General features: G+C 44.9%; 1 long non-coding RNA gene across 1 annotated transcript; it reads left to right on the forward strand.

The window, feature by feature from the left end:
* The first annotated feature begins 21,084 nt into the window (after positions 1-21,084).
* On the forward strand, positions 21,085-23,120 carry LOC127410848 (uncharacterized). The gene is made up of 4 exons (XR_007892172.1): positions 21,085-21,176; positions 21,592-21,666; positions 21,919-22,055; positions 23,036-23,120. It is a non-coding gene; the product is annotated as an uncharacterized LOC127410848 (long non-coding RNA).
* Positions 23,121-23,682: the final 562 nt, after the last annotated feature.

The raw sequence follows: 23,682 nt of genomic DNA on the forward strand, positions 1-23,682 counted from the left end.
CACCGCTGCCTCTCTCCCGGATGAGCTAAATACACTTTATGCTCGTTTTGAGGGAAATAACACCGCCCTCGCGGAGAGAGCTCTCGCGGCCGAAGCTACAGAGGTTAGTTCACTCTCCGTCTCTGTAGCGGATGTAACCCGATCCTTCCGACAGGTGAATATCCGCAAAGCCGCGGGCCCAGACGGCATTCCGGGCCACGTCATCAGATCGTGCACGAACCAGCTGGCTGGCGTTTTTACGGACATTTTCAACCTTTCCCTCTCTTTGTCTGTAGTCCCCACATGCTTTAATACATCCACCATTGTGCCTGTTCCAAAGCAATCAAAAATAACTTGCTTAAATGACTGGCATCCTGTTGCTCTGACCCCCATCATCAGCAAATGCTTTGAGAGACTAATCAGAGATTATATCTGCTCTGTGCTGCCTCTCTCTCTTGACCCGTTGCAGTTTGCTTACCGCAACAACCGCTCCACTGATGATGCCATTGCATCTACAATACACACTGCTCTCTCCCACCTGGGCAAATAAAACACTTACGTGAGGTCTGATCACTGACAATGATAAAATAGCCTACAGAGAGGAGGTGCACACTCTGACACACTGGTGTCAGGAGCACAACCTCTCCCTCAATGTCAGTAAGACAAAGGAGCTTGTGGTGGACTTCAGAAGAAAAGACAGAGAACACAGTCCCATCACCATCAATGGAACACCAGTGGAGAGAGTCAGCAGCTTCAAGTTCCTGGGTGTCCACATCAAGGTCCATCCACACTGAAGTCGTTGTGAAGAAGGCTCATCAGCGCCTCTTCTTCCTGAGACAGCTGAGGAAGTTTGGAATGAACCACCACATTCTCACACGGTTCTACACCTGCACTGTAGAGAGCATCCTGACTGGCTGCATCTCCGCCTGTTACAGCAATAGCACAGCCCACAACCGCAAAGCACTGCAAAGGGTGGTGCAAACTGCCAGACACATCATCGGAGGTGAGCTTCCCTCCCTCCAGGAAATATATACAAGGCGGTGTGTGAAAAAAGCTCGGAGGATCGTCAGAGACTCCAGCCACCCGAGCCATGGGCTGTTCTCACTGCTACCATCAGGCAGGCGGTATCACAGCATCAGCACCCACACCAGCCGACTCCATGACAGCTTCTTCCCCCAAGCAATCAGACTTCTGAACTCTTGATCTCCCACGATCAAAATACATCAGCACTGCACTTTATTACCCTTACTTTATTACCCTTACTCTTATATCTCACACCGGACTGTCATAAATTACATTATTATTATATTATATTCTCTCTTAACAACTGACTATCAACCGACAGCCTGAATGTCAATACAGTACAATACTGTACATTCTATATTTACTACTATATATACTTTTTTATATATTTTTATTTTTTATTTTTATTGAATAATGTGTATCTATATAGTGCGCATTGTATACTGTACAGTGTATGTTATTATTTGTATATTGTTGAGTGTAATTATGTGTATATCAGATGTTTAAATTGTGCTGTGTTAATTTGATGTTATTGTAAATTGGTATATGTCTCATCACTGTCACGACTGCTATGTTGATCGGAACTGCACCCAAGAATTTCACACACCATTGCACTTGTGTATATGGCTGTGTGACAATAAAGTGATTTGATTTGATTTGATTTGATCAGGGGTCGGTATTATTAAAAAAAAACGTCCTGATGTAACCTCTGTTCCCTGATGGAGGGAACAAGATGTTGTGTCGATGTAGTGACGCTTGGGGTTCGATCTTGAGAGCCCCAATCACCTTTGCTTAAAACAGAAAAGGCCTATGAAATTTGGCGAGTGGAATTTGCATGCCACTCTCTGCCCCGGACATATGGGTATAAAAGGAGATGGCGTGCAGGCGCTGAACTGTGTCACGAGGTACAGAAGAGTGGACATGGGCAAGCTGCTGTGTGCCTCGCAGTGAGCACTCAACCACATCGTGCCTTTCTTAATTTGCTGTTAAGCAATCTCCTGCCGAGCACTTTCTAGAATAGCGCTGGGATGTGCTCTTCCCTCTCCTGGAAGGAGAGCACTACGGAGACCACATCTTGCCGGAGGGAGGTTAACATGTGGCGCATACCTCACATGGACTTACCAACGGGGATATACACATATGGAATGATACCACAGGAGGACCCTATCTACAGAGAGGGTACGCAGCACAGTGGCCGAGGCAGAGAAAGCTCTGACAAGGGGAAACACAAGGTTCACCTAATGGGAAACCGAACAGTGGAAACTCATCATACGGTATTACGAAGGTGGAATCACCACGCATGGAGCACTGAGCCCGAGCACACAAGCTCACCTGAAAAAGGGGAATACCATGAGTACTGGGCCTGGTGGCATTACTCCTCCGCCGAGTTTGTCACCGAACAGTGCTTAAGAATTAAAGAGGCGTCCGGACTTCACCGGGTACAGGGAACTGTTGTGGGCAAAAAGGCACACATTACACCTTTGAAAAAGGGGAAAGGTGCAATGCAAGCGGTACACCCAACCGGCCGCCCGGTCTACCTGCTGTTACCGCATAACACTCGGGTCGAAACCGGGTCTATGCGTAGGTTAAAAAACCTCGCAAAGGTATTGGGTGTAACCCAACCCGCAGCTCTGCATATGTATGCTAGAGAGGCCCCCCTTGCCAGTGCCCAGGAGGATGCAACACCTCTAGTGGAGTGCGCCCGGACTCCCAAGGGGCACGGCAAGTCCTGAGACTAGTATGTGAGGAAAATGGCATCCACAATCCAATGGGCTAATCTCTACTTGGAGACAGCTTTCCCCTTCTGCTGTCCTCCAAAATAGACAAAGAGCTGCTCCGAGCATCAAAAGCTCTGCGTGCGGTCCAGATAGATGTGCAGGGCATGAACTGGACACAGCAACAACAAGGCCGGGTCTTCCTCCTCTGAAGGGAGCACTTGCAGTTTCACCACCTGTTCCCAAAAAGGAGTGGTGGGAACTTTGGGCACGTAACCAGGCCGGGGTCTCATGATAATGTGAGAGTGTGCCGGCCTGAAATCCAGGCATTCGCTGGTAACAGAGAGCACATGCACGTCCCCCACCCTCTTGATGGAAGTGAGCGCCACCAGGAGGGCCGTCTTCAGGGACAGAGTGCTGAGCTCAGCCTGCTCCAGGGGCTCAAAGGGGGCTCTCTGTAGGGAAGGTAGGACCACAGAGTGATCCCAAGAGGGGATCAGGCACAGTCTAGGAGGATTCAACCTCCTTGCACCTTTGAGGAACCTGTTGATCAGGTCACGCTGTCGTGAGGGTCTCGTGGTGAGCTGCTATGGCAGCTACATACACTTTCAGGGTAGAGGGAGATAGCCGTCTCTCCAGCCCTTCCTGAAGGAAAGACAGCACAGACCCGACGGTGCATCTCTCTGGGTCTTCCCCATGGGAAGAACACCAGTTAGCGAAAATATGCCACTTCAAGGCATACAGCCGCCTCATAGAGGGGGCCCTGGCCTGAGTGATTGTATCTACCACTTGCTAGGTCTTCCGTGTCCCATCCAGATGCCAGATGTGGAGATTCCAGAGGTCCAGCCACTGGTGCTGGAGCATGCCTTGCCCCTGAGTGAGAAGGTCCTGCCTCAGGGGAATGCGCCAGGGAGGAGCTACTGTCAAGAGCGTCAGAGCCAAGAACCAAGTCCGGTTGTGCCAGTATGCTGCAACGAACAGGACTTGCTGCTTGTCCTCCCTGACTTTGCACAGAGTCTGTTCAATGAGGCTCACAGGAGGAAACGCATACTTGCGTAGCCCCGAGGCCAGCTGTGTGCCAAGACATCCATGCCGAGGGGGGGCCTCGGATAGGGAGTACCACAGGGGGCAGTGAGAGAGGTCTTGGGAGGCGAATAGGTCTACCTGTGCCTCCCCAAATCTCTCCCAAATCAGCTGGACTACGTGGGGGTGGAGTCTCCACTCCCCGTGGAGCGTTACCTGCTGTGAGAGCGCGTCCGCTGCACGGTAGAGGACGCCCAGAAGGTGAGTGGGTTGCAGAGACTTAAAGGTCTGCGGGCGAGTTGCGACATGCGACGCGGGCGTACGTCATCTTGCCGTTTTATGTACGCTACGGTCGCTGTGTTGTCGGTTCGGACCAACACATGCTTGCCGCTACCTTCTGCCTGAAGGTCTCAACTGACTGAGCACATTCGGTCATAAGACATGCTTTGAGAATGACCGATTTTAACTCCATACCAAGAAAAGAGATGCTCTGCACAGGTCCAAGATGGGGCGTGACCCTCCCCCTCTCTTGGGCATGATAAAATAAGGGCTGTAGAAGCCCTTGCGCAACTCAGCTAAGAGGATGGGCTCTATTGCGCCCGAAGGACAGAGGCACCCTTGCCCTGCACCGTAGTGGAGAGGATGCCACTGAACCAAGGTGGGCGTCTGGCGAACTGGATCACGTAGCCGAGGCAAATCATCCTGATGAGCCACCGCGAGGGGCTAGAGAGTGCTAACCAGGCCTCCAGCCTCCGCGACAGGGGCACCAGGGGGATGACTGGACTTACCGTGCCCAGGCAGGGTGTTTCGCAGCAAGGCAGAGCAGGCGCCCCACCTGGAAGACAGCCCAGGGGGGACGTGCTGCTCTGTAAGCCCACAATGGTGGCCGGTGTCGAACTCAGACACTCAAGGAGGTACAGGAGGATCTGGAGCTGAGTGGAATTGCCGCTGACTGGTACCAGCAGTGTCAAGATCGGCTTCTGTGGAGGAGGCTCGTGAAGGACGCTACTGGGAAGTTGGAGGCAGTCGCCCTCCAACAACAACGGAGGGCGGAGGAGCGACGCTCACAACAACGAACGGAGCGTCGGGTGGCTAAAGCACAGCAAGCTGGCACAGTAGGGGGCACAGCTTGTCCATCAGCCAGTCGTCTCAGTCAGTCGACCCGTTGCATCTGGGTCTGCCCCGTGACCTCATGCCAGCGGGCTTTCGACACTTCATGTGGCCTCAAGGTGCACATAACCTGGCACAAGCATCTTGGTGACGTCACCGCCACTTAGTGGCGAATGGCGGTTGTTGTTGTTGTTGTATCAGTGTACCATGAGAAATGTCTTGATAAAATAATCAAAAGGCAGAGGTGAAGTGTTTTCCAACATTTTTTCTGCCACGGCACTCTTATGATTAAAAAATCTCATGGCACACCACTATCCCACATAACCATCATCAATAGTTTTCCTTTTCAAGAACTTATCCATGTTTTCTGTCTGTCTTAGTAGCGTGAACTCATAATGTTTGAAATTCGGCTATGCAAAAAAAACCTCAAGTAACATAGATATGTTGTATAATGAGGTCACAGATGCCAACAGTGCTAAGTGGATAATGAAAAACCAACACACTCTCACGGAAAAATCATCAGGATTCGTACAACTTTTCTAAATTTGGCTAATTCGTATGATATCATGCGACTGCACCCTTTGAAATCCTACGAATTTCACTACAGCCAATGACGTCGCTGGACATAGTTTCCATCTAATGCGTGAAAGTTACTTGCTTCTGTCACACACAACAGCTTCCTATCATGTTTACACACTTTACTGATTGGGTAAGTTTAGATAAGGGGTTTGGGTAAGGGCATAATATTAATAAGTATGTCCTTAACGGCTTGTGCGTGGAACTTGCGCTTCCGCATTAGACATCCAGGAATTTGCACGTGATGAATTCGTAGTTTATGCCAACAACATCGTGCGAGACCATATGAAATAGCCAACTCGTAAATTATGTATGACTTTTCATGAGATCGGGTTGTGAAAAACCAACAAATTTGTAGATTTGTTCTTACAAATTAAATTTTTTATTTATTTACTGTATTTTCTGGAAATAAAGTCGCACCAGACTACAAGTCGCACCAGGTCAAAATCGCATTCTTGATAGAAAGAAAGAAAAAACATAAGTCGCACTGACAGAGCTTGGATCCGGCAGGCACTAGGACCCGGGAGCAGCCACCCGGCCTCCATTCACTGGTTCAGATGTCAAACATGGTCCGTGAAGATTACAGTTCCTCAGAATCTACACATCGTATCACTGTGTTTTTGGACTTGTTTAAAACAGTAGAATTTGCTTTTAGTAATCGTATGTAACAGTTTCTCATATTCTTCTTATGTTTCATGAGAGAAATGCGACAAGTAAGCCACATTTGTTCATAACATCTGTTACTCTGCACAAATAAACAGCTTTTAGTCTGGGAGTAAAACAGTACACCTGTTGTATTCTATTAATTCATTTGGTTCACTGACTGAATGTTTTTACTACAAGTGTGATGATGAAGCATCATTTTGTGGGTATGTGAGGAGTTGCGTTTTACAGTGGACTAGAGTTTGTTAGAACAATAATGTTATGTTGGACAAAATATTTAAACTAGTTGCATAAAATACTTTGTAATGGAAAATATACTGAATTGGAACTTTAAAACTCTTGTACCATCTCTATGCCTTCACTAAACTACCAGAAAAATATTGTATTTATTTATTTTTAGGAATTTGATAATTTTCCATGGTACACCTGACAATCTTTCACGGCACACTAGTGGGCACAGTGGTTGGGCAACACTGGTTTAGGTAGCCAAATTGTATTACAGAAGATTTGACTGACATCTCTCAGACAGCCACAGTTTCTTCTCCTGTCTCCCGCATTCAATTTCTTGGAGTGAGTGTGAAGGGGGCGGGGGGGGGGGTGACAGTCGTTAACAGTAACAAAAATGTCAAATTAGAAATTAATTAAGTTATTGCTTGCATTTGAAGCAGGAAGTTTTACATCCAATCACAGTAATGATGTTAACAAATAAATCAGACAATGCACAGGCAATTTAGTGATATCCCCACAGTTGTGGTCTTGACAGGTCTTGAAGTCCTCTTTGTCTGAGACCGAGACAGTAAAAATGCGGTCGATTCCGAGATGAGACCTTCAAAAAGTCGTCTCGAGACCACAACTGATCTCGAGTACTTCAACACTGGCCCTTGGCATGATTGTGTTGGAGGGGTTTGCAACGCCCTACCACGGGGGTCACCCCTGTGGTCTGGTAGGATCATTCCAAACAGAAGCAACCTGGCCCCCCCTCCAGACGCAATGTGGGGGCCCTCTCTGCATCCAAAACCGGGGAGTCCTCACTGCGCTTTGAAGGGGAGCCCTTTATACAACTAAACACGAGTTAGCTCGCATGTATTCAAATGGGAGAACCCCCTGCTGCACTTCGTAAGGGAGAGCCCTTGAGTTTTTAGGCAGGCCCGTCCAGCAATATGAAACGGGGGAGAGGGGATCCCGGGCTGTCTGGAGAGGCCCCTGCAGTGCCTAAATGATGGGGCCGGCCTTGTGATCTGACAAGGATAAAGCATGCATCCCCCTGACAATGATCGTGATTGAATTGTGGTTAGCTAATGAGGGCTTATTGAGCGTTTTTGATGTGAAGATGTTTGGTACAAATGTAGCTAAGTTAAGCGTCGGATGACCAACGGCCTAGTAAACAAATTTTTCCATGGTAGTGAGTTCTGAACATCGAAAGAAGCTGAAGAAGGCAGGGATGGACATTGCGTCTAGTGTTTTTGAGGTGTTTGGAGATATGTAGCCCGGGCGGAGGGTATTTGGACATTAGATGAGCAGATCGTTGGTGAGGTAGCCTAGTATCAGTTCTGGTGGGTTGAGATTGTGAATGCCCTTGACGAGGATTGAGATCTGGGGATGGCTTAATGTTGGGGAATTTTTTCCAAAAATTAATTAGTGGAAGAAATGGATGCCGCTTAAGTACCGTTTAATAGTGAAAATGAAGATTTTTGGTTTTGTTGAGTTGTGAGGTGAAGGAAAATTTGAGAAAAATTGAGAAATGGTAGATTGTATTTAAGGAGGAAATCTGTAAAGCATTTCCAAGCTGTCCGAGATGTTTGTAGGGCTCGGGGGGAAATGGCTTGAAGAATGGAGTCCTGGGGGGCATGGAGAAGGAGCCTGGGAGGGTGATTTCTAGGAATTTAAGTTCTGGACAGGGAGGAACTGGGGTTGGTGTCAGGTTTTCTTCTAGGGCCAAGGCTCTGGATCTCTGGAGGAAAACGAGAAAGCAATATGGATTTTTGAGCCTGGAATGTTTTCTGCTTTAATTATGGTTAGCTGAGGAGGGATTTGGGATGAAATGGATCCAGAGTAGGAGAGATTAATATGGTAGAAGGGAGGGGGATAAAATGAAGAGGAGAATGGGTCTGGAGCAGGGTTCACCAGCGGAGGCAACCTCATGTGGGAATCCGCAGTAGTGGCCCATGGATAGGAAGGGGTAGAGGGGTGGATGTTAGCAGAGAGAATAGGTTGCGTGGAAAAACTAAGGCATCTGGAATGTATGTGAGGCAATTTCAGGAAACGTGCTTGCGTGGCATTTGTGGTATGAACAGGCTGAATCCTCAGGTGCAGGATCGCATGGCGTTCAATGGGAGAGCATACGATTCGTGTTAGAATGTTTACACTGAATTTACTGAGCTCACTTGAAGCTGCGAGCGGCTGGATCCGCAGGCATGACCCACTCAGCGTACAATGGTAGGATGAATGGGATGAATCCTCGAGCGCAGCGTTTAACAGGAAGAGCCCTTGTTTTCATGTTAAATGTTTACGCTGCAAAAAAGCAAAATACTCACTCTGGTGTACAGATGGGTTGAGCACAGCATTCAATGTGAGGGCATATGATAGGCTATGTTTGTATGAAATTGATTGGTGTGAAGATGCAGGCTTCATGGTGAGCTGTTTAGGTAAGACCTGAAACAGCCATATTGCTGTCAGTTGCTAGGTGGGTGATGGTTCATGTGGTATGAGTTGCATAATATGGGTTACAGAGCAATGGAGGCTGAGACGCATGGTCTGAAAGACATTCTGCAGTTGCGGCACTTGGACAGCACTTTGCACTGTTTACGGTGTAGTGGGAGGTTTAGTTGTATGGCCTGAAAGAAGCTGCAGTTGAGCTAGATATGTTGAGCTAACAGAAAACATGGTAACGTGGAAAACGTAGCATCTGCAGATGCATGAACATAATTTTTTGCTAGATTAAATGTCAGGAACATGAGAAACGATGTCAGGAAACATGCTTGCATGAGCATACGAAGGACATCAGTTAAAGTTGGTTTGTCATGAAATTAGAAGGCACCTGGAACTGAGTGTCCAGATGAATACCATGGTCTGAGGTTTTTTAACTTAAGCGTATAGTTTGGAGCTTTGTAGATTTGTTTCCCAATGTAATGCGAGTCATTTCTTGACTCTGTATAAATGGCACGGGGTGTCTCATCTCGTTTGACGAGGATGTATGAAATCGTGGAAGTTTGTGCCTGAGAGTTGGATTTAATAAATACTATAAGAGCACCGTTTGCGGTAGTGTGGTAAGTAAAACGACTTGTTTATACTGATGACTTGTAATAATTCTACAGAAACTGAAAAATTGGAGTATAAAGCAAGGTCCAAGCTGAGTCATTTGGCGTCGATTAAAACCTGTTACTTTAAGCTTGGGTGGAGCGTAAAATTATGGCAGATGTTGCACGCTTTTAAAATCATGCAGCAATTAATTTGTATGGTCAAGCTTGTAAATAAAGTTTATGATCCAAAGATTCGGGCAAAAGTAGAGAAGACTGTCTGTAAAATAAAGTGATAGATTGATTTACTAGCGTGAAGTGTTTGTCCTGACGGGAGGAGGGAAAGACATGTTATAGTGTAGAGCTGAGTGGAAGTTTGTAGCAGCGCTTGCTTCATGTTATCGAGGCTGAGCAGGGAAGTGAGCTTGAATGCGGAGAGGAGGCAAGTTTGCAGAATGATTATAAATAGGTTGTGACGCAATGTGTTATCCACCTCTTGCAGAGCTGAATTGGCTCGTGTCTGCTCTGAAAGAGGCTGTGTAAAACTGCGGTGTGCTGTGTGATGGTCAGAGCGAGTGCAGTCTGTAATGTTTGAGTGGTCTCCCGTCCACCAGAGGGAGCCCTCACCTGAATTCTGAACTGTCACTTCCTGTTTCCTGCCACATCAGTTCCTGCCATGTCACTTCCTGTTTGCCTTGTATATAAGCCATGCATTCACACTCCCATATTGTGAAGTATTGCCAGTTCACCTGCCTTACCAAGCGTTTATCAAGTGTATTCTTGTTCTGCCTCATGTTATGATCTTCTGCCTGTATATTGGATTCATGTTTCTGGATTACCCTTTCTGTCTTGATGACCTTATTGGATAGTTTGCCTGTTACCTACCTCTGCCTGTTGTATTGACCACGTTTGAGCCTTCTGATTTGGATTTGTTCATTAAACTCTTCTGCATAATGGATTCTAACCCGACCTCCAGTCTGAGTTCACTACAGAATACTTTGCATGATCTGAATCCAGCGGAAGTGTCACAGATTCAAGCAGCGTTTAACTACCAGAGTGAAGTTTTACAAGGATTCCAAACACAACTCGCCAGTCTGCGTGCCGCTAACGAATATATGGCTCATTATATTAAATCTCTTCCCTACCAGACAAATTTGATGGTTCAGCTGATAAATGCAAGGGGTTTTTGCGCCAATGTCAGGTATATTTCTCCAATCAGCCTGATGTTTTTTGTTTGGAAAAGACTCAGTGTTCGTTTACTATGACTCTACTCACTGGAAAAGCACTGGACTGGGTGTCAGCTGTCTGGGATATGGACAATCAGGTACAAACCTTGTTTGAGTATTTCTCGAAACAGATTAAAGAAGTATTTGAATATCCTGCGGGGGGACAGGATGTTTCTGTACAGCTATTACACTTACACCAGGGAAAACACTCAGCTGCTGAATACGCTGTTCAATTCCGTACACTAGCCGCTCAAAGCGGATGGAATGATATTGCTTTAAAGTCAGTCTTCTGTGAGGGGCTTAATCACAATTTACAAGCAGAATTGGCATGCAGAGATGAAACCACTACCCTATCTCAATATCTTAACATGGCTGTCAAGATGGATAATTTAATTCGAAATAATCCCAGATCGAAAATGTCTCAAGCCTCTTCACCACCGATCACATCAGTCAATTATTCAGTCCCAGAACCACCAGAATCCATGCAAATATGATATACAAAGTTGTTATCAGAAGAACGCCACTGACGTCAGTGTGAAAGGCTGTGTTTCTACTGCGGACATTCAGGTCACCAATGTGCTGCAAGCCCCAATAAAACCAAGACCTCCAACAAAGAAGTGAGGAAGGAAATTTCTCCATTTCCTTTTAGACAAGGCTTCAAACTACCACTAACAATAGATTTTAATGGTAGTCCTCACTATGTTTCAGCGTTAGTGGATTCCGGGGAAGCTGTAAATCTGATTCATCATGAACTCATCACTGAACTCAATATACATACCTTACCATACACACCATCCATCAACATAATAGCCGTCAACAATGAACCCATAGGAACAGGCATTACACAACAAACTATACCTCTGACTATACGGATTGGTCTATTCTACACTGAAAGGATTTCATTATATGTAATATTCTCCCCAACGAACCCAATCATCCTAGGCCACCCATGGTTAACTGTACATAATCCCAACATATCCTGGGCACAAGGTGAACTCATTAAGTGGTCAAGTTATTGTCAGCAAAACTGCTTCTAGTCTGAAATCACTCCGCCATGTGTCTCCACCAGCATAGAAAGCCCCAATGTTCAAGTTCAAACCAAGATTCCAGAAGAATATGCAGAATTTGCTGATGTTTTTAATAAAACCAAAGCAACCCAACTTCCCCCTCACCGTCCTTGGGACTGCGCCATCGAACTCCTGCCCAATGCAGCTCCTCCTAAAAGCAAGGTATACCCACTATCACTTCCAGAGACTCAGGCTATGGAAAATTACGTCCCCTGCTGCAGCCGGATTCTTCTTTGTGGAGAAGAAGGATGGTGGTCTCAGAACATGCATTGACTACTGCGGCCTCAATTCAGTGATGGTCAAGTATAGGTATTCACTGCTACTAGTTCCTTCTGCCCTAGAACAACTGCGTGAGGCTTGAATTTTCACCAAATTAGACCTCCGAAGTGCATACAACCTCGTCCAAATCAGAGAAGGAGAAGAATGGAAAACAGCCTTTCTCACCACAAGGGGGAACTATGAATATCAAGTCATGCCATATGGCCTTGCCAGCTCACCAGCTGTATTCCAGTCTTTCATAAATGAAATTTTCTGTGACCTTCTAAACCAATGTGTCATTGCCTACATAGACGACATCCTTATTTACTCACAAACCAGAGCACAACACATTCAACATGTCAAGACAGTACTAACTCAGCTACAGGAGAACCAACTGTATGTTAAAGCTGAGAAATGTGAGTTTCATACCACCAGTACTATGTTCCTAGGATACAATATCAGTCACCAAGGGGTGGAGATGATATGTCAAAGATCAAGGCAGTAACAGAATGGCCATGTCCCACAACTATCAAGGAATTACAAAGGTTCCTAGGCTTTGCAAACTTCTAAAGACGGTTCATTAGAAACTACAATATCACCACAGCCCTGTTGACTTCCCTTCTGAAAGGTAAACCCAAGAAGTTGCAATGGACTGACTCAGCACAAACAGCGTTCGAAATGCTCAAGACCAAGTTCATGACAGCCCCTATTCTTAAACACCTGGACCCTAACCTTCCATTCATTATAGAAGTTGATGCTTCTGACTGTGGAATAGGAGCTGTTCTCTCACAAAGACACAGCACACCAGGCAGAATGTATCCATGTGCTTTCTTTTCCAGGAAGCTGATCACTGCAGAGCGGAACTATGATGTGGGCAACAAGGAGTTTCTCTCCATCAAAGCTGCATTAGAAGAGTGGCAACACTGGCAAGAGGGGGCTGCCCACCCATTCCAGGTAATAATAGACCACAAGAATTTAGAATACATTAAGAGTGCTAAACATCTGAACCCTAGACAAGCACAGTGGTCATTGTTTTTCACAAGACTTCAGTTCACAGTCACATATCGACCCAGCAGCAAAAACCGCAAAGCAGATGCCCTCTCCAGGAGGTATGACCCTTCACACACCCCTAGTCACCAAGACTCCATTCTACCACCATCAGTTATTATCGCCCCCATCCGATGGGACATCATGGAAGAGATTCAGCGTGAACAACAAACAGACCCAACCCCAACAGCATGTCCTCCTACCAAACAATACATACTACATACCCTCAGACAACGCATCACCCAGTGGGTCCAAATGTCTCTCAGCACCAGACACCCAGGTATCCAAAGAACTATAAGGCTAGTACGTAATTCATTCTGGTGGCCAAGTTTAATTCAAGATGTTACTAACTTTGTCAAGTCTTGCTCCATCTGTGCACAGTCAAAACCCCCCAGAGAACTTCCCGCTGGTCAACTTGAACCACTGTGGAATGCCACAGAGACCCTGGTCCCATCTATCTGTGGATTTTGTCACGGATCTCCCTAGTTCTAACGATTTCACTACTGTTTTGGTTATTATAGACAGATTTTCAAAGTCATGTTGTCTGGTTCCCCTTAAAGGTCTCCCTACAGCTATGGAAACTGCTAACGCCTTGTTTCATCACGTTTTCATAGTTTACAGAATACCAGATGACATTGTGTCAGACCGGGGTCCCTAGTTTACTTCACAAGTATGGCAGGCATTCTGAAAACAGCTAGACATTAATGTCAGTCTCACCTCAGTCTACCACCCACAGGCTAATGGACAGGTGGAGAGACTCAATCAGGAGATCGGTCACTATCTCAGATCATACTGCAGCCGTGAACAGGAAAATTGAGTGATTTTCTTCCATGGGATGAGTATGCCCAGAATTCCCTCACCCATAACTCCACAGGACTCACTCCCTTCCAATGTGTTCTGGGCTACCAACCACCCATGTTCCCTTGGTCAGGTGAACCTTCAACAGTACCAGCATTGGACGATTGGGTCAGGAGAAGTGAGAGGGTGTGGGACAGCTCTCATGTCAGGCTCCAATATGCCATCTGGGCTCAACAAATTCAAGCCGATCATAGGAGACATCCCCACCCCAACTACCAGCCAGGCCAGAGGGCTGTTTCACATGTATATGATGCCAAAGCAGCCGGTTTGCGGAAGCAGCTTCACGCAGCCGGCCGCACTGTGTGGAAAGTTTAGATAAGAGTACATATAAGCAGTCGTAGGGGGCTGTTTCACATGTATACGGTGCCGAAGCAGCCAGTTTGCAGAAGCAACTTCACGCTGTAATCTGCTTCGGCAAATGCAGCATAGAAAGAAAGAGTAAAAATGTAACACTTAACGTGGTGATCATCAGTACTGCGAAAACAAATGAGCTGCTGTGGCAGCTTCTGTTGAATGACGAGATTGTTTGGATGGAAGAGCTGTTCTGAAGGTGAATGCTTTGCTGTGAAGTTGCATCTGATGATCCATGATGCTTGCCTGGGTCTGTCCATGGCCAATGGGTGCAGCAGAATGCCAAAAGTCTCGACGCCATGTCGAGTTAAGCGGCTGTTTATATACGTTTACTCTGGTGATGTAATTGGTCAGATTAAATGACTTTGCTCCTCCCAATCCTAGTTTATAAAACTCCATTTAAATAAATGTGAGGCTTTGTGATGTTAATAACAACTGAAAGCATTAGAAAATTACATGCTCTATATTTTTACAGTGAAGTAATTTCACAGCAAAGTTTGTCTCAGTTACATGAAACATAACACTGGTTCCCTGAATGGGAACGAGATGCTGCGTAATCACATTGGGACACACCATGAGTGTCACGTGTTCTGAAGCCCTTGTACAATCACAACAATTTATTGGCTGGTGGTGCTTAAGTGACGCCCCAGGGAGCTACGTCACGGGCTCCATAAAAGCACTCGCTTTGGCGCCATCGAGTCAGATTTTCTGCAGGAAGGTACGAGCCTATGCAGCTGCTAGAAAGTATGGCCAGTTTACGCAGCATCTCGTTCCCACTCAGGAAACCAGAATTACGTTTCACATAACCAAGACATTCCCTTTCGTAGGAACTTGAGCTGCGTAATCGCATTGGGAAAGATATAGATTCACACCATGCGAACATTTGCAGCCAACTGTTACGCCCGTTTGGCAAGCCTATAGTGGCGCACAAGCGAGTTAAAGTGTCTGAATTAAATAGAGATAATTATGAGTTTACTCCTGTTCCAACAGAGAGAAACTGGGAAGCAGGAGTCAAACCTTCATCCAGATTATAAAATCGAACAAATGTATGTGGAGAGGACCACCCTGCTGCCATACAAATATCCTCCAAGGACGCACCTCTAGCCAAAGCCCATGAGGATGCCATGCTTCTCGTAGAATGGGCTCGAATACCCGAAGGTGAAGGTAAACTGTGCGCTTTGTAAGCATTTGAAATAGCATTAGTGAGCCAATGAGACAGCCTTTGCTTGGACACCGAAATACCCCAGTTGCGGCCACCAAAGCACACAAACGTTTGTTCTTATTTACGCCACTGGCTAGAACAGTCAACATAAACTCGCAGCACCCAAACTGGGAAAAACATATGCAGTCTTTCATGCTCCTCCGACTCAAATGGAGGAGGATAGAAAGCCTGAAAATTAATAGTCTGTGAGCGAAATGGTGTAGAAATGACCTTGGACAAATAGCCAAAACGAGGTCTTAACACCAGTCTTAAACACCCTGGTGCAAAATCCATACATAAGGGATTGAACAACAGGTCATGTAAATCACCAACCCTTTTAAACGATGCCAGTGCTACTAGCAGGGCCATTTTAAGAGTCAGAAACTTATCAGAAACTGTTGCCAAGGGCTCAAACGGAGCACCCGAGAGCACCTCTAAAACAACAGATAAATCCCATAAGGGAACGCGTACGGGAACAAAAGGTCTAAGCCTGCAAACCACATGCATAAAACGAGAGAAAAGAGGATGTCTACCGACAGAGACTCCACTGATAAATGCATGCTTAGGGTCTATATGCTATAGCGGCAACATAGACTTTAAGCATTGCCGAGGCAACCCCGGCCCCAAAATGCTCTTGCAAAAAAATCCAGCACTGTACCAACAGGGCAGTGAACTGGATTTTTACTTTGCGCCGTACACCAGGAAGCAAAAATATGCCAATTGAATGTATAAAGCTTCCTAGTTGATGGAGCTCTAGCATTCCGAATGGTATCAACCGCAGTGGGGGATAATCCATCATTCAAAAGAGTGCCCTGTTGAGGGGCTATACCGATAACTTCCACAAGTCTGGCCGGGGGTGCCAAATACAGGTCTGTTCTGACTGGAATCTCCAAAGGCATTTCCTCCAGGAGAGAGACCAGAGTCGAAAACCATACTTGAGATGGCCAAAATGGTGCCACTAACAGAAGCCGAACCCGACCCTCCCGAACTCTCTGCAGAACTGCATGCAGCAGACTGATCGGTGGGAACATGTAAAGATTCACTGTCGGCCACTGATGCGCCAATGCGGTGCTGGGGGTGAGAGGGAAAACCAGAGGGGCCAGTGTGACATCTCGCTCAAGCCGAACAGGTCCACTTCTACTCTGCTGAACCTTCTCCAGGTTTTTTACATAATCTGAGGATGTAATGTCCACTCTCTGGGCATCAAGCCCTGTCTGGACAGGAGATATGCCCCAAAATTCAACCGGCCCGGGACATGCATGGCTCGTAGAGATGGCACATTGTCCTGTTCCCACAACGTGCCAGTCTCAGCATGGCATGAGAACACACTCCTCCCTGTGATTGATGTAGGACACCACTGTCCTGTTGTCCAACTGGATGAGGACATGGCTGCCCTGAAACTCTGGGAGGAAATTCTTTAACCCAAACAGCATCGTGAACATCTCCAGATAGTTTATGTGCCAGTAATGCCACTGGCCCATCCAAACCCCATAGGCTGGATGACCCTCATATACAGTGCCCCAACCCGTGGAGGAGGCGTCTATCATTATAACTTTGCGGTGACACGCCTGTCCCAAAGGAACACCTGACATTAAAAAGTGGGTCAGTTTCCATGGTAACAGAGATTGGTAGCACCCACGTGTCACTTTGAAAAGATGGAATGCATGCATCAGTGGTTGAAGTCCCTTTGTAGAGTTCATTCAGCATTGAAAAGGTCTCGTATGCAACATGCCCAGGGGAATGACAGCGAAAGCTGCGATCATGAGCCCCAAAAGCCTGTGAAATGTTCTCGCAGGGAGAACACTTCCCACTCTGATCATTGCTAGACACTGTGTAGTGACAGAATGTGAGCTGGAGACAGACGCGCCTGCATCGCTCACGAATCCAGCTCCACCCCCTACAAACAGACTCTGTTGCCCTGGCAACAGGACAATCTTGTCTAGGTTATACACATCCCTAGATCAAATGACTGAGAATGACATCTCAATGTTGGGCAAATGACATCTCAATGTTGGGCAGCCAAAGTCTCCAAGTGGGCAAACACCAACCAATCATCAAGATAATTCAAAACGCGGCTGCCTTGAAGCCTCAAGTGCGTCAAAGCTGCATCCATGCATTTTGTGAAAGTGCGTGGTGCCAGTGCAAGTCCGAACGGAAGAACGCAAAATTGATACGCTTGACCCCGAAAGTGAATCTGAGAAAGTGCCTGTGCTTCGGTGCAATCTGAATATGGAAATAAACATCCTGCAAATCTATTGTCACAAACCAGTCCCCCGGCTGCACTTGTGACATTATTTGTTTCTGCATCAGCATTCTGAATTGACATTTCATTAGAGTGAAATTCAATCCAGAATGGGACGCAAACCACCATATTTTTTCAGGACCAGAAAATAACGGCTGTAAAATCTGCATTCTCTCTGAGAAGGGGAATCTCCTCTATTATCCCTTTTTCTAAGAGAGAGTGAATTTTCTGAATCAAAAACGGGGCTTCGCGAACAGAAAACGTCTGTTGGAACAATCCCATTAAACACCGGCGGAGCCCGCCTGAATTACATAACCATGCTTTATCATTCCAAGTACCCAGTTTGAAATGCCCTACAGCTGCTGCCAAGCCGACAGATGGGTAGACAGAGGGATTAATGCATGGCTCTTGCCTGCAGCATGACCTGTAACCACTAGATGATGTGCTTGGCGTACTTTTGGTGACTGCCCCAGAACCAGCGGCATAGCGGATGGAAGCCTTCACTCCTCCAATACTGTGGCTGGTTGAAGGGAATTTGATAATGTCTTTTGCCTTTATTGTATTTAAGCAAAAATGATGAGCGCCCTGAACGGGTTAAAGTGTATGAATATTGGGGGTAATGTTTATTTGAGAAAACTGGTTCACCACAATGGCCCCAGCATTATTTTTTGGGGGGACAACAAGTGGTGCTTATGTTCACTGTGTTTTTGTGTACACTTGTGCCCGATCAACATTGAATTCTATTATGAATTCTATTCGCATGGAACTTATGCATGTCTCGAAACCTTTGATCATGGAGACAGAGGCCGAATTCGATCAGGCAATTATAAAAAACGGTCACTCTGAATGTATTTACAATAGATGGACGCCAGACAAACCATCTTCCCTAGCATAGAACGGGGAAGAATGTGCGAACATGGAGGGGAATTTAGATAAAGCAGGCTCGCCACAATGACCCCAGCATTCTTATGGGGGGACAATGTGTGATGTTTATGTTCACTGTTTGTTTTGTGTACACTTGTGCTCAATGAACATTTAATTTTGTTATGCATATCTCAAGACCCTTGGTCATGGAGACAGAGGCTAAATTCTGGAAGTATTTTTCCCCCGCTCCCCAGCAAGCTGCAGGGGAAAACTGAACCATATTCTGGTTGTCGGACGTTCGAGGCACGTAAAACTGCCAACTCATTCCGATACAGACCGAAGGACAAAACAGGAGAGAAACGGATACGTTTATACTGTCCAATTTTGTTCACTGGATGGGGCCTCATCCTTCATTACACAGAAAGCCTGTAGGCTAGTGTGTAGACCTATTTATATTGTACATTGAGTTATATTACACGTGCCCTGAGACCCTTGGTCATGGAGGCAGAGGCCAAACTCAAACTGAAAATATTCAATGCTCGTTCGCCAGTGTAAATTACAGGGGGAAACTGAGCTAAATTGGTGTACTGAAAAACGGGTTAGACATGAATCTGATCCCAGCATATAATGGGGGAACAACGTGTAGTACCCGGATAACGCGAAATACCCTCGCGAACAAAAGCATCGCCTTGATCAACTTGTTCCCCGGCGCGAGCCACGGGGGAAAACAAAAGGGAAACACCAAACGGAGCCGATATGGCTTGGTTGGACTGCAAAATCATCGCGTATAGATCTAACAGCTGACTGAAAAGAGCCACATCCATAGCGCCACTGAAAAATCGAGCAGAAATAGCAGTGCGAGTCTCTTGTCTCACCAGAACGACCGCATGGTCCATGAACTGGCGAAATATAAAAGAAACAAGTTAAAATACCTCGCATCTCCTGATAGAATCCTGAAAGAATAATGGCACTCCGTGCGTTGGTTCGCCACTGGGGAATATTCTCTTATTTCAGATCCCTCGATCTGCAACTGGACACGACAGCCCATGCATGATCCCCTCCACCATGAGCAGTTCGCTTCAAACAGGGAAGGGAGAGACAGAAAGGCCAAGGCCGCTCCTCCATTGCTTTATTCATGTGCATTCTCACAGATCAACACAGAAAAAGACAATAGGGACAAAGGGGCCAATTTGTTCCTTACCTTCCAACAACATATTCTGTCATACAGTGTTTTTTAATGGCGACAGCTCAAGACGCACATGGTAACTCTTTCACACGCTTTGTTCATCAGAAAATGGCCGCCAAGCTTGGCCTCAGAGTATGTCCGATGAGACTCGGCTTTCGCTCTGGGGGAGGGCGACAAACACGAGGAAGAACCCGATGTCTGTTCACACTCCAAACTTCTCAGACACAAAGCCGAAATCCCAAACAGCTCCCGCACACGGAGCTCCAAATCTGGAGGCCGTCGAACTGGAACAAGTGGGGATAATGCCTCGTAGTGAGAAATTGGGAGCCTCGAAAAGCACAGCTGTCCCCGTCGGACCCTTGTAATGTTTGAAAAAAAAAAAAAACACACATTAAAATTGCTCTGAAATTTACACTGTATAAACGATGTCCTTACATATTTGCCACTCAAAAGGGAGGATTAATAATCCTCGGTTCGACGTGAGTCACTGGAATAAACAGGCTTAGACAAAATTGTGCACTGAAGAACATAAAATCTGACTCGATGACGCCAAAGCGAGAGCTTTTATGGAGCCCATGACGTAGCTCCCTATGGGCGTCGCTTATGCGTCACCAGCCAATAAATTGCCGTGATTGGACAAGGGCTTCAGACCACGTGACACTCAGGGCGTGTCCCAATGTGATTATGCAGCTCGAGTTCCTACGAAAGGGAAACATAATTCCATTCCATAAGTGTAATGAACAGTTAGATTACAAATAAAATACAGAATTATGTTTTTACAAATAGGACCTTATTAAGATTCAAAGGTACTGCAATAAGATTACAAGAAATGAAACATCTTTCATTTTTTTGTTTTTTTTTGTGTTTTTTTTTTCTGTTTATTTCTGTGAGAAGAACCTGTTTTTAAAACTGAAAGGCGCATATAAGGAGGACTGTATGATGTCAGGTTTTCAAGAAAACCCCAGCTGCACACAGACTATGCAATACTACATCAACCAAGACCTGGAGACAGAACTTAGTCTCATCCCATCAAAGGTGTGTCATTAATTCAAATAATGATCTAAGTAGAGGATTTCTTTACCAAAATCGATTTACCATAAAATGGTTAATCATCACCACCATCACAAGGACAGGTAGTTGATGGTATATGATACATGCCAAAATTGACCTCAACCCCCTATAAAAAACCCATAGCAATTACAAACACTTTGAAGTTTGAATAAAGTAACAAGTATATTTCCTTGTACTAATTCTTGCTAATTGTTGCACGTGCATGGTCAACAATTTGGTTGTGTAGTAACCCATTATAATGTAAATACATTACTAAGACACATCTTCCTTTTCTGTTGTTTTATTACTTTAAAAGTGTGAAAATAGCAGTAGAATTCCTTACATATGAACAATATGTTGATTATTGTTTCTTTATCTGACCCTTGTGGTTTGTCCAGGCTATGGAAGAAATGGATGATGTAAATCCAAAGACTTTGGGCACTCTGTCCTCTGTCCCTATAAAACCCCTTCCAGCCAAACAAAACTATGCCTGTTGGACAGGTCAGTACTGTATGGCAAATACTGTAGGACATGTATTTGTTTATATGAGTGCATGTTTGTTTGTTTTTTTAATTAAAAGAAATGATAATTATGGAAAAATTAACTTCTTTCATAGGATAAAGATAATCTGAAACTAAGCACAGAGGATTGGTAAACTTTCATCATTTATCTCTAAAATTACTTTGCCATGTAATCATGTAACTATACAATTGTTTGTCTCATAAATTTATGATCATTTAAATTAAATCAATTAATGCATTTCCATTAGTTGGTTTCATTCTGATTCCATTCAACCCTCTGAATAATAATAATAATAATAATAATAATAATAATGTATGTGTGTGCTTTGAAGCCCCCAAAAGAGCTTGACATATATCTGGATTTTGATATCCTAATGGAAGAAAAAATCTTTCAGGTGAAGAGGAGAAAAGTCGTGTCACAGGCACTACAGAGAGCTCTGAAACTCACCTCTCCACCAGAGCCCAGCAAGGTAGGATAGCTTGAGACCAGGCTGGATAATACAAACACAGACACCAAGTAGTCTGTTTTGCAGAGTGACCAAATATTTGATATACTTTTCATATTTCCCAATTCATTCAAAATTTGCAGTGTGTTTTAGAAAAAAGATGCCTCCTGTAAATGATTACCTCGAGAAAAGCAGAAAGTCTGGACATCATAGTTACAGAAGAAACGTGATTTAGGGAAAGGATCCATGAAAATCAACCAAAATGTTGCTCTTCAGGTCCCATTGGTGGCTGTGGTGTATTCTGGGGGCGGGACCAGAGCAATGACTGGCACATATGGGAGCCTCAGAGCACTGCAGAAACTCCAACTCCATGATGAAGTCAGTTACATCATAGGAGTTCCTGGCTCCACCTGGTAGGTGTAAGGAGCACTACAGACTCCAATTTGACTCTCACTTTGTGCTCTAAATGAGGATCAAATTAACGAAGACTGGACAACATGTGTAAATAGGGTAGGAATTTAGGCCAATGCTCAAAACTCAATGTTTTCCTCATTTTCCCCATTGTTTTCTCTCATTGTCTCATAAGACGATGGCCTCTCTTTACGGTGATGATAACTGGTCGAACAGTGACCTAAATGAGATTATGGAGTCTGTAAAAAAAAAAATATCTAAAAGTGTGTTCAGTGTATTTTCCCCTGAGCACTACAAAGAAACTATGGAAGAAAAAGAGAAAGAAGGACACCTTGTCTCTCTCATTGACAGTGTGCGGCTAATAAGTATGAAATACATGTAGAATGCATATAGTATTTCAACAAATCAGGGAAGGTTAGGGTTAGGTTTAGTGCTAGGGGTTGGTGTAGGGTATTTGTGAGATTCTAAATAAATACAATAAACATGCTGCAGTGATGCCCCTATACTGTATGCTAGTATTTAATTAGGGGTGAAAACAGCATCTAACCCTATTTGCATTTTTCCTTAGTAATTTATCCTTGGTGCAAAGAGGATGCTTTTTGTTGCTATTTACACTAAGCATCAAAAGTCTCTGCCTTCTATATTTATTTTGTACTTATAAGCTGCACATTCACATAGTGTAATGAGAACATATAAAGGATGAATTTTGCACCTTACTAGCTATTGGTATCTTTGGTTTTACCTAATAAGTTAATTGTTAGGAAAAAACACATGTAAAGAGTGTTACATTAGGCAAGGGTAAGAAATCAACGAACAAAGGCCTAATAAATACCTTATAATTGCAAACAAGTCTGTAACTAGTCCCTTACAATTCCAGTTATTAGTCATTAATTACTGACTAATTTCTAATCCCTAAAATAAAGTGTTACTAATAATCTCCATTGTAATTTAGAAGTAATTCATGAATTCTTTCTTCCCTCAGACAAAAATGGTTTCATTGTCTGACCAGCAGAGGGCATTATCAAAGGACCAGAACCCTCTTCCCATCTACACAGTTCTCAACATGAAAATGGCAAGACAGGAAGTACCATATAGGCTGGTAAATACTGACTTCTTGCAGTCTACTGCAAAGTGTAGACTCAATAATTACAAAAACAGAAACAGTGTATAATACATTTTTGCCACTGTTGTGTTATAATCCGCATTTCCTTGTAGCAAACTTGCCAGCAAACAAGCAGAGTGTCAAGGACATGTAAGGTCCTCACATAAAGTTTACTAAAATTGCAGTTCATTAATTTTGACTGGTTGGTTTCATGCCACTTTCTGTCCTCAACTCTCTTAGGATAATGGTCTTGTAACGAGGCAGGCGAGGATGGAGGATCTAAATGCAGCTTATAATGTAAACAAAAGATGAACAAGGTAACTCAGAATAAAATGAAAACAAAACACAGGGAACCAGGTACAGAACATGACAATACATGTGAAGACTGACAAACTAACCAGGGGAAACAAGGGGTTAAATACACAAGGGAAAACAAGGAACACCTGGGGAAACAATCAGGGAATGAGGATCACCAGGGAAAAAATCAGGGTGAACGAATCATGAAATAAAACTACAAAGGGCTACAA

Source organism: Myxocyprinus asiaticus, chromosome 20 (assembly GCF_019703515.2).
Source record: "Myxocyprinus asiaticus isolate MX2 ecotype Aquarium Trade chromosome 20, UBuf_Myxa_2, whole genome shotgun sequence".
Taxonomy (NCBI): domain Eukaryota; kingdom Metazoa; phylum Chordata; class Actinopteri; order Cypriniformes; family Catostomidae; genus Myxocyprinus; species Myxocyprinus asiaticus.